This window comes from Podarcis vaucheri, assembly GCF_965113315.1.
Source record: "Podarcis vaucheri genome assembly, chromosome: 9".
Lineage (NCBI taxonomy): Eukaryota > Metazoa > Chordata > Lepidosauria > Squamata > Lacertidae > Podarcis > Podarcis vaucheri.
The window spans coordinates 50202150-50214284 of NC_138767.1; the positions used below are offsets into that span (position 1 = coordinate 50202150).

General features: G+C 39.1%; 1 long non-coding RNA gene across 2 annotated transcripts in view; it reads right to left on the reverse strand.

The window, feature by feature from the left end:
• LOC309540466 overlaps positions 1 to 10560 on the reverse strand; it is a 60023-nt gene extending 49463 nt beyond the window's left edge. For both annotated transcript variants that reach the window (XR_014223319.1, XR_014223320.1), the window contains exon 1: positions 10475 to 10560. This is a non-coding gene — a long non-coding RNA (uncharacterized lncRNA). The remainder of the gene's footprint in view (positions 1 to 10474) is intronic.
• Between the last annotated feature and the right edge of the window lie 1575 nt (positions 10561 to 12135).

Here is a 12135-nt window from a genome sequence, read left to right on the forward strand (position 1 = left end):
GCAGAACTAATAACAGAATGAATATTTGGTTTTTTAAAATGTTTTCATATGCTATGGTAACTTACGGTGTTCTTTTTCATTCTCATATCTTGCCATGCAAATATGGTATGGAAAAGTTGACATTAATGCGTACAGGGGAAAATGATAAATTGGGCCAGTCTTACTACTCACTCATACAATGACAATCTCACATTTCATGCAAGTGTTTTCCCCCCATGGAAAGAAAATGAAGAATTATTGTTTGGAAACAAAGAGGTAAGGTGCCATTGAATAAAAGCTTACAAAGACCAAGCTGTCAGGTGATACCTGCAGTCAGCAGCATGACTATTTGACTTGAACATGGGGCCAAAGAGCACCAGGGAACACTAACTCATCCGAACATCTTTTGTGGCCATTGGGGCATAATTGTTTTTGTTGGTTACTGTATATTTTTGTGTCTTTATATTGTAAACCACTCCATGATCTACGGATGAGGTGTGGTAGATACATTTTATAAATAATAATAATTAGGCAAAGGGATATTTTAGCCTCTCTTGGCCAATCTTTGTGCAGCTCATCTAGCCCCACAGAGCTACTACTTTTCCTGCTGCCCAGCTGTTAACAGAGAAGGGCCAGTGTTCTTTACTGGATCACAGCCATAGGAAAAGTTAGAACTCCTATGCCTCATCAATCCTACTTTAGATAAGATTGCTATTAGTAGTGTGCGGACAGTCATTTGTCAAATATCATGATTACAAGGTTGTGCAGACCAGCAATCCCAGTGCAATGCATGTGTGTTTGCTGAATATGTGCATCTTCATGGCCTTGACCATCACTGACCACAACCACTGACATGTAGTCCTCAACCACATACGCTCTAACATTTCTCCAATGAAAATAATAATAATAATATCCCACCCATCTGACTGGGTTGTCCCAACCACTCTGGGTGGCTTCCAGCACATATAAAAACATAATAAAACATTAAACATTTTTTAAAAAACTTCCTTATATAGATGTCTAAAGGTTGTATAGTTACTTATCTCCTTGGCTCAGAGCTCACATAATTCCATACCCTTCAACATTTCTCCAGTGAAAATAGGTCCATCCTAAGGAGAAGCAGGACATTCTGAGATCAAATCAGAAACTGGCTTCTGTGAATCCAGAACTGTCCCTGGCAAATACATGGACACCTGGAGGGTCTTCAACCATATACCCACCCACCACTACATATGACCCTAGAGGGCAAAAAACTATGCACCCATTTTTGAGCATTAAAAATCAGTTCCTTTTCAGTCCTTTTAAGAGTTGCTATTTTTCCCTATGATTACTATGTACATTTAAACAAGTATTTGTGTATGTGTTTTGTTTTTTTTAAAAAAAAACATAAAACATTATTGTATAAGGGAAGCCCTCTTGTACCTTCAATGACTACTGCTGATTCTGAACTACCTGCAAATTCTTCTGTGACCTTTTAACTCTTGCCTGGGCAACAGGCCAGCTCTGTTCTTGTAACTCTCAGTAATGACTCAGGGTTGCTGTTGCTCAATTTGCCTTCTTACTCCAAACCTGACTGCCTCTTTCCCTCCAGCAACTCTGATTCTCCTGCACCAAGTGAGTGCAACTGAGACCTTTGCTTCATCAAGCAGAAAGCCTGATTCCACTAGCAAACTTCACAGAAGTAAAAATTTGATGCACACGTAAGTCTATTTTTGGCAAAGTTCTCTGCATACCCAATATATTCCAAGCCAATATCCCTTGCAGAGTGAAAGGTCTTTTCTGAGTTCACAAAGATCACAGCAAAATCTTTACGGGGTTTAAGAGTAATGTATTTCATGCCAGATATTTCAAGAAAACCATTCCTGAGGGCAGAGCAACACACAGAAACCTGCTTGTTTTTCTTCCTCCTTTCATCAAGAGAATCCGCAACTAGAGGCAGGGATCAATTTTGGCTGTAGTATCAATAAGACATTAATTGATAAGCATGCAAGGTCAGATATAAATAATGCCTCTCTTAAACATCCACATAGACCTTCCATCCATTTAGAAGAGCATGATATTCTATTTACAATCAGCAGATTCTCATTGTGTAGTTCCTACCGCAGCATTTAAACTACAGACGAGGAGCTGTTTCTTTGAATGAATTCCCAGCATGCACACACACACACACACTGTCCCTGCACATTTAAAACTAGTAGTGTCAGGGAAGCATTATAGGCTAGATTTTCCCTGGTGTTCTAATTTTCTATTGGTGGAATTCAATGTAGTGCTAAGGAGCTCGGGGGGGGGAGAGAGGGAGAGGAAGGAAATAGCCCCACAGAGCAGGGGACTATCCTTGCCCTGACTTCTGCTAGCAGGACAAGTTAACTGAATCCATCCCTATATGTTGGAAGGGCTCAGGGATGCACTCAAAGATATGTGTCATGAGTCCCGAGGAATCATCCTGGAAGGACTGGTCAGATGAAGGTGAAAGGTAGGAAGATCTGCAATGAAGCCATCCCCACTCCACTCCTTTATAACAAGAGTCCAGGTTGGATCAACATCTCAGCTTGTTTAGACATTCTATGTGCCTGCTGTGGCAGTGGCCCTTGCCTAGCTTATGTACCATACTGATCTGATTAAAGCTAGTAGCAGAAAACAAGATTTGAGTCCTTCATCTACAAAGAGCCAGGGCAACATGCATCCTTGCCAGCAGACTGATGTGATCCAGTCCTCTTACATAGAGGAGTCTGCTGGAGCCAGCCCAATATATTTCATTGCTTGAGGCAAAGGACCAGATACGAGTGCTCATCCAACCTCCCATTACTCTCCCAGTTCTACATACAGGAGCTGCTCAGACTCGTAATTGAACCTTACTTCAACATTGGGGACAGGACAGTGCTGTGAGTCCCTCAATTCCAACTGGTTTAGGGCTGGAATGGACTGTTACTGTCAGATGAGTCAGAAGAGAGCACAGAGCACTCCACTGGCAGGGAGTGGACTAAGACGGAGGATGTTACCCCTACTCTGTTGCATTTAGAAGCCAGGGAAGGGAGGAAGCACCAGTGGCTCTGTCAAGCTGCTTGCACAGAGCAGAAGATTGCCTAGCAACAGGGGAAGATGTCGACCTGCCAGAAGGGGAGACTGCACAGCTGGAGGAGGCTGGACAGCTAGCGCACACCTCCAAGCACACCAATCTCATTGGGAAAGAGAGAGCTCTTTTGAGTGTACCACGTCTTACCTCCGAAGCTGATGGGAGGGACATGACCAGTTGTTGAGGCAACTTCACAACTTTAGTCTCTTCTTGGACCCACTGATATCATTCTTCACCTCTTAGTTGCACCATTTGCTATCTGTGCTTTTAGTTCGACCAAAATCACTGGAAGCATTGATTAAAGCTTTCTTTTTTACACACACATAGGAGCCTCTGACATTGCTTCTGAGATGGAAGCCAGGACACATATAACTGAGGGCACTAACTAGCTTTGTGGGGTGTAGGGCAGGTCACATGGAACATACAACTCTGTCTTCCAACACTTCCCTCCCACTCCCAAGGGATGGAACTAGGGTGGTGTCCTGTGCCCAGGGCACCTGATTCAAGGGGGTGTCAAATCATGATTAATGTTAAATGTTTGCATACTGTAATAGACCTATATATATTATTTACAAAAATAGTATTTATTCTAATAATGTATTAGGTGACACTATTGGTAAGGGACTGCATGAAAAAATATAATGTGTAAAATTACTGATAGAATAATTATGTTTTTTTAATGTTGCTCCTTTACTTGCTATTGCAATGCTATAATGTAATTTAAATAAATATGTTTGGGGGTTTTTTATGTTATTACAACTGTTGTTATTTTTTTATGTCACTACATACATGGTTGACTATGGGATGCATTTCATGTTGTTGGTCCTGGGTGCCAAAATAGCCACTTCCAACCCTGCTGGCTCCCTATCTCCTAGCATTTGCTGCCTGGTGTGGCTGCTTCACACTGCCTAATGGTAGGCCCAGCAAAGAATCTTCTGTATGTGTGTATTGGCTGAGAAAAGAATAAAAAAAAAAATCTACTTGGATGTACTAATTAGCTTTCTCTTTCTATGGGCTCAGCAAGATGCTCAAATTGTGGTTCATGAGCTCCCTTCAAGTGGGCCATGGAAAGGTTAAAAAAAAGTCAAGAATATTTGTATTTGTTTCTGCATTTGATTAGTTTGCTTTCTGACTCTCGTGGTTGGCCCAGTTTTGACCTGAACTGGGTTATCAAACTAGCCAACAAGACTTGGACTTGGGACCCATGATTTTATAATAAACTGCTAGTTCACTGTACTCATATTTCCCTTAAAAATGTACTAATGGTCTGTCTTAGGACCTATGATTTTATAATACAATGCTGATTTTGATGATGATACGAGAGATGAAGAAAATAAACACTGTTAAAACATGAGTTTTGATTTGTTACTATTTGTAACTATTACTATTACTACTACTAAGTGGTTCACTGAAATCCTCAGAAACACTTTAGTGGAAGTACATGGTACATGGTACATGATACAATACATTTATGCCAGGAAAGGACCAGCTTCAGTTCTCATTCTCAGCTTTTCCTGTGCCTACCTAGGTAACTACTGTGTTACAGTTTATCTTGTGCCCATCCAATTATGCTTAGTTTAGATGTGAATAAATGGTTATTGACCAAATCAATAGCCTTAGCAATGCTATACTACATGTATAATGGCTGTAAAAAAAACAACAACTGTTGTTTCTTTAGCCGCAAGAGAAGAATGGCTAGGCTAAATATCGAACTAAATTTGCCTCATTAGGTTATATTCAGATTAGAAGTGGATAGGAAAGGAAGTCCGTTTTTTAAAAAATGACTTCTATTTCCTCCCTCTATCTCAGATTAATTAGAATTTACCAGTAAAGGTACTTATTAAACATCACAATTAGGTTTTATAGCAACCATATTAAAGTTTATGAAGAAACTGAGCAGCTGTTCATTTCAATTTGCAATATATGAAGACTTAAATTTGCTTTTGTCGTCAAAGTAAGAAAATGAAATGAAGCCATGCATATACTATTTTCTCATATAAGGAGCTCCTCGACTAGCATATTTGTATATCATATGAATTCCTATTATTCTTAATATATATCCATATGTCACACTACAGTCTTATTCTGTATGTAGTAGTTCTAATGTTAGCATCAGGCTTTAAAGATTAACCAATCATACGAATTTGTTGATTCCACATAATCTACAGCATATCTGGGAAATTAGGCACATACAGTACCTGGCAAAACAGAAGACTGGAAATATAGCTGAAGAAATAGGGTGGTATTCTAACTATGTCATTTACATTGCAGACTCTGCAGTCTGGTTGATTTGATACCATTGGCCCTTAGCTTTCCTCTTGCCTGAAGGCATCAATCTCATCATAATGGAACAGAATTTGGTGACCATACTAGGAAGCCAAAAAGAAGCAGACATCTTTCAGTTATCACATTGTACTTTTATTTTATTCCTCAGAATTTTGCAGTGTTTAGAATGCCTTAAATATCTCTTTCTTTCTCTCTCTCTCTCACACACACACACAAAACCCCACATAATTGACTTGGGTTTGGAATCTGAGATTTTAAACCAACTACAACACCAGGGATTTTTATATCCAGGTTCAACTACATTGACTTACTGAAGCAACAACAAGCAATCACTGAGGACTGTCTAACTGTAAAATACAGTGGCAAGTTTCCCATTTTGTTTTGAGTTTTCCATTGAGGTAAACTCATTGTTTTATGCATTTGAAGGCTAGTGCGATGGCAACTGGGGTGGAGATTAAACTTCTCCTTCTACTTTTCTTTACTCCTGCACCCCTCAATTTGCTGCAGAGGGTACCTCAACTGTCTGGAGAAGATCTAGGGGCATGGGAGAGGGGCTACAGGGGGAGAAGAGGAAGGAAAAATCCTGCGTTTGCAAGCAGAAGTCTGTTGTGCAATATGACATCACTGGACGATACCCACAGGCACTTCCATTTTAGGAAAATGCAGGGTTCTTTTTTCATATTCTCAATGTGAAATAAGGCCAGAGAATTCCTAAAGCGCTTTCCATTAGTACTGTTCAAGCACTGTAATTTGGTCAAGCTAATGCTGATTTAATAGAAAATGAGATTATTTACAGATAGTTCTGAAATGTGGGCATGAGTGCAGATGTGCTGCTGTTGAGGAAAGGGAAATTTGTCCATTTGCTATCACATGTTTTAGAAGGTTCATCTGATTTATTTATTTATTGCATAACTGATTGGTTTTTTTAAAGAGTACATTTCATGAAGTCCAACTTAGGTACCTAGGCACTCTACATTTTGTAGTTCATAACTGCTTTTTAAAAATAAAATAAAAACCCTCTAACCCCGGGCAATGGGTTAGAATACAGGAGTTACAAAAGAGCACCTTCAACAGAGCCATAAACAGGCACTTAGAACTCTGAAAGATCATATCATTTCCTAGTGGACAGAGTGCTTAACTCCATTAGTGCCACAGTCTGATTAAATCACACCACATCACATTTTAAAAGCGTTTCAGCCAATTAAGTCAGCCCCACAGTGCTCAATTCATCTCTGCTTTTTCGAAGGCCATAAAGATGTTGGAAACAAATTTATGATCTGGCCTATAAGTGAGATGACTTATTATAATACAGCTATGGTTAAAGCAGTTTTGTGAAAATAAGAAGGGATGGGAAATATTATCTCAAATCAAACTTTGGTATGCGGCTTTTTAAATTATTTTTTGTATTTGTAAGTAACAGCCACTGATTCAGAAAATCTTTAATTGCACTTTTCAGAGGGTTTTTCTCAGTGCAGCAAGAAATCAGAGAGCCGAGAAAATCAACTAGCTGGAACAGAGTGAGGAGTGGAAAAAATAAGCTAAATTCATTTTCAACCACCTGACCCCCATCACGAAAATTTCTCCTTGTAACATTAATAGATCACCTCACTGGTAATACCACCAAGTAGCAGAGGAATGGATAAATATGATCTCTGATGTAAAATCCATCTAGATCCATCTTGCTAGCACATTTCAAAAAGCATTTCAGATGATTAGGTTGTTCCATTCATTCCTACATATCTGGCATTGCACAGATGCTAAGAAAGGTACCAGGGAGAGTGCTGAAGGCTTTTAGCGATATCTGTATGATTCATCACGTGCACCTATGCAGCACAAAGTGTGCTATTTATCATCACATCCTTGACTGAAATGAAATATAGGGTCACTTACATTCAGCCCATATCCAACCCAAAAAACAGCAGAGGGATGGAGGGGATTAAAAAACTGGCAATAGGAAATGTAAACTGTGTAAAATGAGGAAATCAGTGTGTACATGAAACAAATATGCCTAACATGTGAACTTTGGTTACGTATTTGAAACATAGCTCCTGACTCATGTGAAGAGATTATTTCAACCAATCACAAATACGTTCCTGATATGTTGTTGTTGTTTAGTCGTTTAGTCGTGTCCGACTCTTCGTGACCCCATGGACCAGAGCACGCCAGGCATTCCTGTCTTCCACTGCCTCCCGCAGTTTGGTCAGACTCATGTTTGTAGCTTCGGGAACACTATCCAACCATCGTTCCTGACATAGCAGCAACGAAATTCTGAGATCTTCTCACATCCATCTTTCCATATGCACCTCTTCATGTTCTCTCTATAATTTTCTGTTTGCTTCTTGTATCAACACAAGCCCTGCTGTTAGTTTTAGATCATCCACCAAGAACCGGTGGTGGTCCCCTTGGTCTTTTGAAATTATAGAGTCTCCATATTAATTTATTCCATCGGACTGAATTGTCTATTGTCACATTTCCTGCATATGTCCATTTTAACTTTATGGCCTTTGGCACTACAGCCGTACCTTTCTACATTTGTCATATACAATTAGAAGTTTTTATATCTTTTAATGATATTCCCGCAGTATGAACAGAGACTTCTGTGTGAGCAAGAGTAGACAAGAGCCTGCTCTTCTTTATCTTCTTCGGGGAAGAAATAGTACACATGACAAAGATAATAACGGGGGCTATCTCCATGGTAGAGAGGAAGTACTCACAAAGTTCCTCCACAATGTGATTTCAATACCACCTCCAGCTGACTATATGAATGGGGGCCAAAAACAAGGACTTTGCCCCGTGTCTTTTGTATAAATTGAATAGAAACCTCCTGGTGCCCTTTTAACTCAGCAGGTGCCTCTGCTATTGGAAGATGCGGAGAAGCACCTCTAGCTGATTTCACTCTCCCTGCAGCCACCAGGAGTTCCTGAAAACTGGCTCCAGACAGTTTGGAGCACCCTACACAAGGTGGTATGGAAGGGGCTGCAGGGGGGATTGCAAATTGACCCAAATCTCCTGCCCTCCCCTTCTGTTAGCAGAGGCATTTGCTGAATCCAAATCCTTTTCTGAGCATGAGGATACTATTTGGATTTTAACAATAATTAAGAGCAGTACATTTCCTGGCTATGCTTTAACTTGGTAATTAGCTGGGTTACTTGATGGGTGCTGTCAAGTCGTGACCTGAAATCAAAAGAGCAAAGTGGCTTCCTGGAGCAAATTGAACTAACTTAGCAAAACAATAAATATGTGTATTGACAGGCAATGAGACGCTCCAGCCATGGTGGGGAAAGCAAAACTTTTCCATCCTGAACTCCGAGGATTAAAAATTATGGCCTGAAAAGAAGTAGGAAACACACACAGAGAGTACATTCCAATAAAATAAAAAAATTCCCCTTAATCTAGATTTTCAAGATAGCCTACAAAAGAGAACCATAAAACAAATATAAAACAGATCAAAAACATCACAAACGAAAGCAATTATCATATCAACAGTAAAAATACAAAAAGCATTAGATATAAAAGCAGTTAAAATCCTGGGCAATCTTTTTTTAAAAAAACAAAATGTCTAAAATGTGGGTCTCCGGACAACCCAGTCCCGTGGCGGCTTATAAATAATAGTAATTATTATGAAGAAAGCCTACAAAGCGGCAGGAATATTTAGAGAAGGACCTCTGGTGCCAGACTTAACAAACAGGTAGTTTCCTTTCTTTAAAAGGAAAGGAAAGGAAGAAAAGCTAACATTTTCAATGAATATATCTCCTTCACAGACACCTCTATGATGATGATGATGACATTAAAATATCCTGTTCTTCAATAAAAGAGGGGAAATGGAGACCATATTGTATCAAAGGTCTCTTTTTTGGGGATGCCCTTGATTAGTCGCCGATGGTATGTGAGGCATTCTGATAGAACAATACTCCATATATTATTAACCCAATCCAAATATTATTAGCCCAAGTACATTCCATTTGAAATGCTTATTTTTTTAGTTTAGATTTTCTTTCTTTTTTGGCACACTAAAAGTTATTCTGTTTCAGCAGTGAAGAGAAACCACATCATCATGTTATCAGCTCTGCTGCAGAACTTGTCATATCTAGGCATAATAGCTAATACATAAATAATACATTTACTTTCTAGCCACAACCAAAGCTACAAAATTTCAAGGCAAAGGCCTGCTTTATCCTAGTTAGGGTGGGTAAGGCTTGAACAGGTTAATATTCTTATCCTGAACATTTTTACTCAGTAATGCACCTGGTGAAGTAGACTTTTTCCCTGCAAAAGGTTGCAGCCATAGCTGTTGGTCTTTAAGGCATCACAAAGCTCTTGATTGTTTCTATCAAGAAATCAGTATGAAATAATTGGACCTTGTGCATTAGTATTCTCATTTGTCATTGTTGCTGTCATGTATATAAGCCTTTAAAAAGATCTGACTTGGAGGAACACAAGTTGCACAATATACCAATGTAATGTCTGAAGGTGCTTGGGTTCCTCTATTAGAATTATGAATTATAAAACCACTCTGCAGTTTTACCAGTTCTGTGGATTTTCAGTGATGGAGAATGCTAGATTTGGACTACACTTTTCAGCCATCTGTCCTCTTCCTTTCTTTTCAATGACTCTTGCACTCATTTTGTAAGTCATCGAAGACACTTTGGGGTAAAGAGCATTATCAACCTTCCAGAACATTTCACTTTGAATAAAGGAGAGAGAGATTTGTCTTTTTATTGTTGATGGAGATACTGGATTTGTAGCTTTTGGTAAATTCCATTTAAATAATAGACTGAAGCTGTTTATTTGTGTAACTACATAATTCTATATATTGGGTTGTATCCAAAGCTACTTCTAGACCCACTGAAAGTAATGGATATAAGTAACTGAGGTCCATAAGTTCCAATGAATCTAGTCTGAGTAGGATGAAGTTTGGAAACAAGCTATTACTTTTAATAATTATCTTTGTAATACATCTACATACATGCATACCACTATTTCTTCTTAGAAAAGAGCAGAACAGCTAACACAGACCAATAACCAGCTTCTTTAGTATTCAGCCATTAAGTGGTCACAGACCATTCACTAGTTACTTCTAGCAAAATAGATACTCCATTTATTTGGGGGGCAAAGAAAAAGCAGAAACTTACGTACCTGTTAATTCAACATAATTAAAAATAGCTTCTCATCTTAGTCCCCATGGCCTCATAACAGCCACCTCACCAAGCTGTTGCTTCACTGGTTGACAGTGTCATTCACAGTCAACTGCTAGATGTACTTTTCCATTTCCCCATAAATGTCTATGTGCCAAAATAAAATCACATACCAGCATGCATCTCACTGATGGCCTCACACTTTGACTTGAGCTGTCCTGAAGTGACAGGGGTAAGAGCACATACTGTTCTTGAGACCCTTCATGAAGGCATGTTCTGTCAGTCAATTCCAAAATAACATTCCGAATGGTCGTTACCTCCACAATTTTATATTCAGCAAACTGTGGCACTGACCCCATTTTTTTTTTTAGCTTTTCATTTATCTCTGGTGTGGTTAGCCAAGATACATAATTTTCATTTCTACTGCTAAGGGCCACAAAGATATTTAATAGGTTTGACCACAAACAATTTACACCCACAACTAAGCAAGTTTGTAAAGAGAGGTATAAAACAATAAACTTGCAGCTACAAGGCTGGGACACTAGCACATTCCCATTTCAAAATGTCACAGCTTCTTAGGCATGTGGTTTGGGCTCAGCAGTAATATTGATATGCCTGAATATTGTGGTGTTTCAGAAAAACATAGGTGGAGCCTTCACTGTTGTTTAAGCTTTCTCTCCAGATCTCAGAATTGTAGTTAATTTCTTATTAAGTCAATAATTTCTATTACAGTGCAATATAATTTCAAATAAATTACTCACAAAAATAGGTTTTTACAATAATGATAGGGACATGGAAATTTATTTCAAGATTGACAAAAGGAACTTAATCTGTCAAAAATGAAAAAAGAAATACCGGTAACAGCAACCCTTTCCAACTATTTAAATGTAGGGGTTATCTTAAAGTCAGTGCTTTTAAGGTAGCACTATTTCTTGCCTGTTGTAGTATATAGCATCTGAGTAGCATAAGTATTCATGTAGTTCATTAAACTGGTATCAGTTTCTCTTACTTGGTACATTAATAATATTACCAGGTTGAAAAGAGAAGTAGGAGGAGGGCGAACACTGGTCTTGAACCAAAAATGATTTCTTGATTCATTTAAAAGTAGAAAAGGCAAAAGTTTATCCACATAGCAAAAGCATTATATTTCATAGGCAATATCTGCATTCTCATTTTATCAGAACCTGCTTCTTAGCATGTGTGTTTTCCTGGCTCCATCTGTGCTAGCTGATGAGTTGGATGGGATCTTGAAGGTCATTTCCCTGCTCAGGGCAGCTGCAGATGGAAACACCCCCCCCCCAATCTCTGGTTATAATGGCACAATGCTTTTCATTCATATATGTATGATTCTTGTTTGTTGTTGTTGCATTCTAATGTGATAAACTTTGAAAATGTGCTACATTATTATTATGTAGCCCAGAGTGGCTGGGGAAACTCAGCCAGATGGGTGGGGTAAAGGTAAAGGTAAAGGGACCCCTGACCATTAGGTCCAGTCGTGACCGACTCTGGGGTTGCAGCACTCATCTCGCTTTATTGGCCGAGGGAGCCAGCGTACAGCTTCCGGGTCATGTGGCCAGCATGACTAAGCCGCTTGTGGCGAACCAGAGCAGCGCACGGAAACGCCGTTTACCTTCCCACCAGAGTGGTACCTATTTATCTACT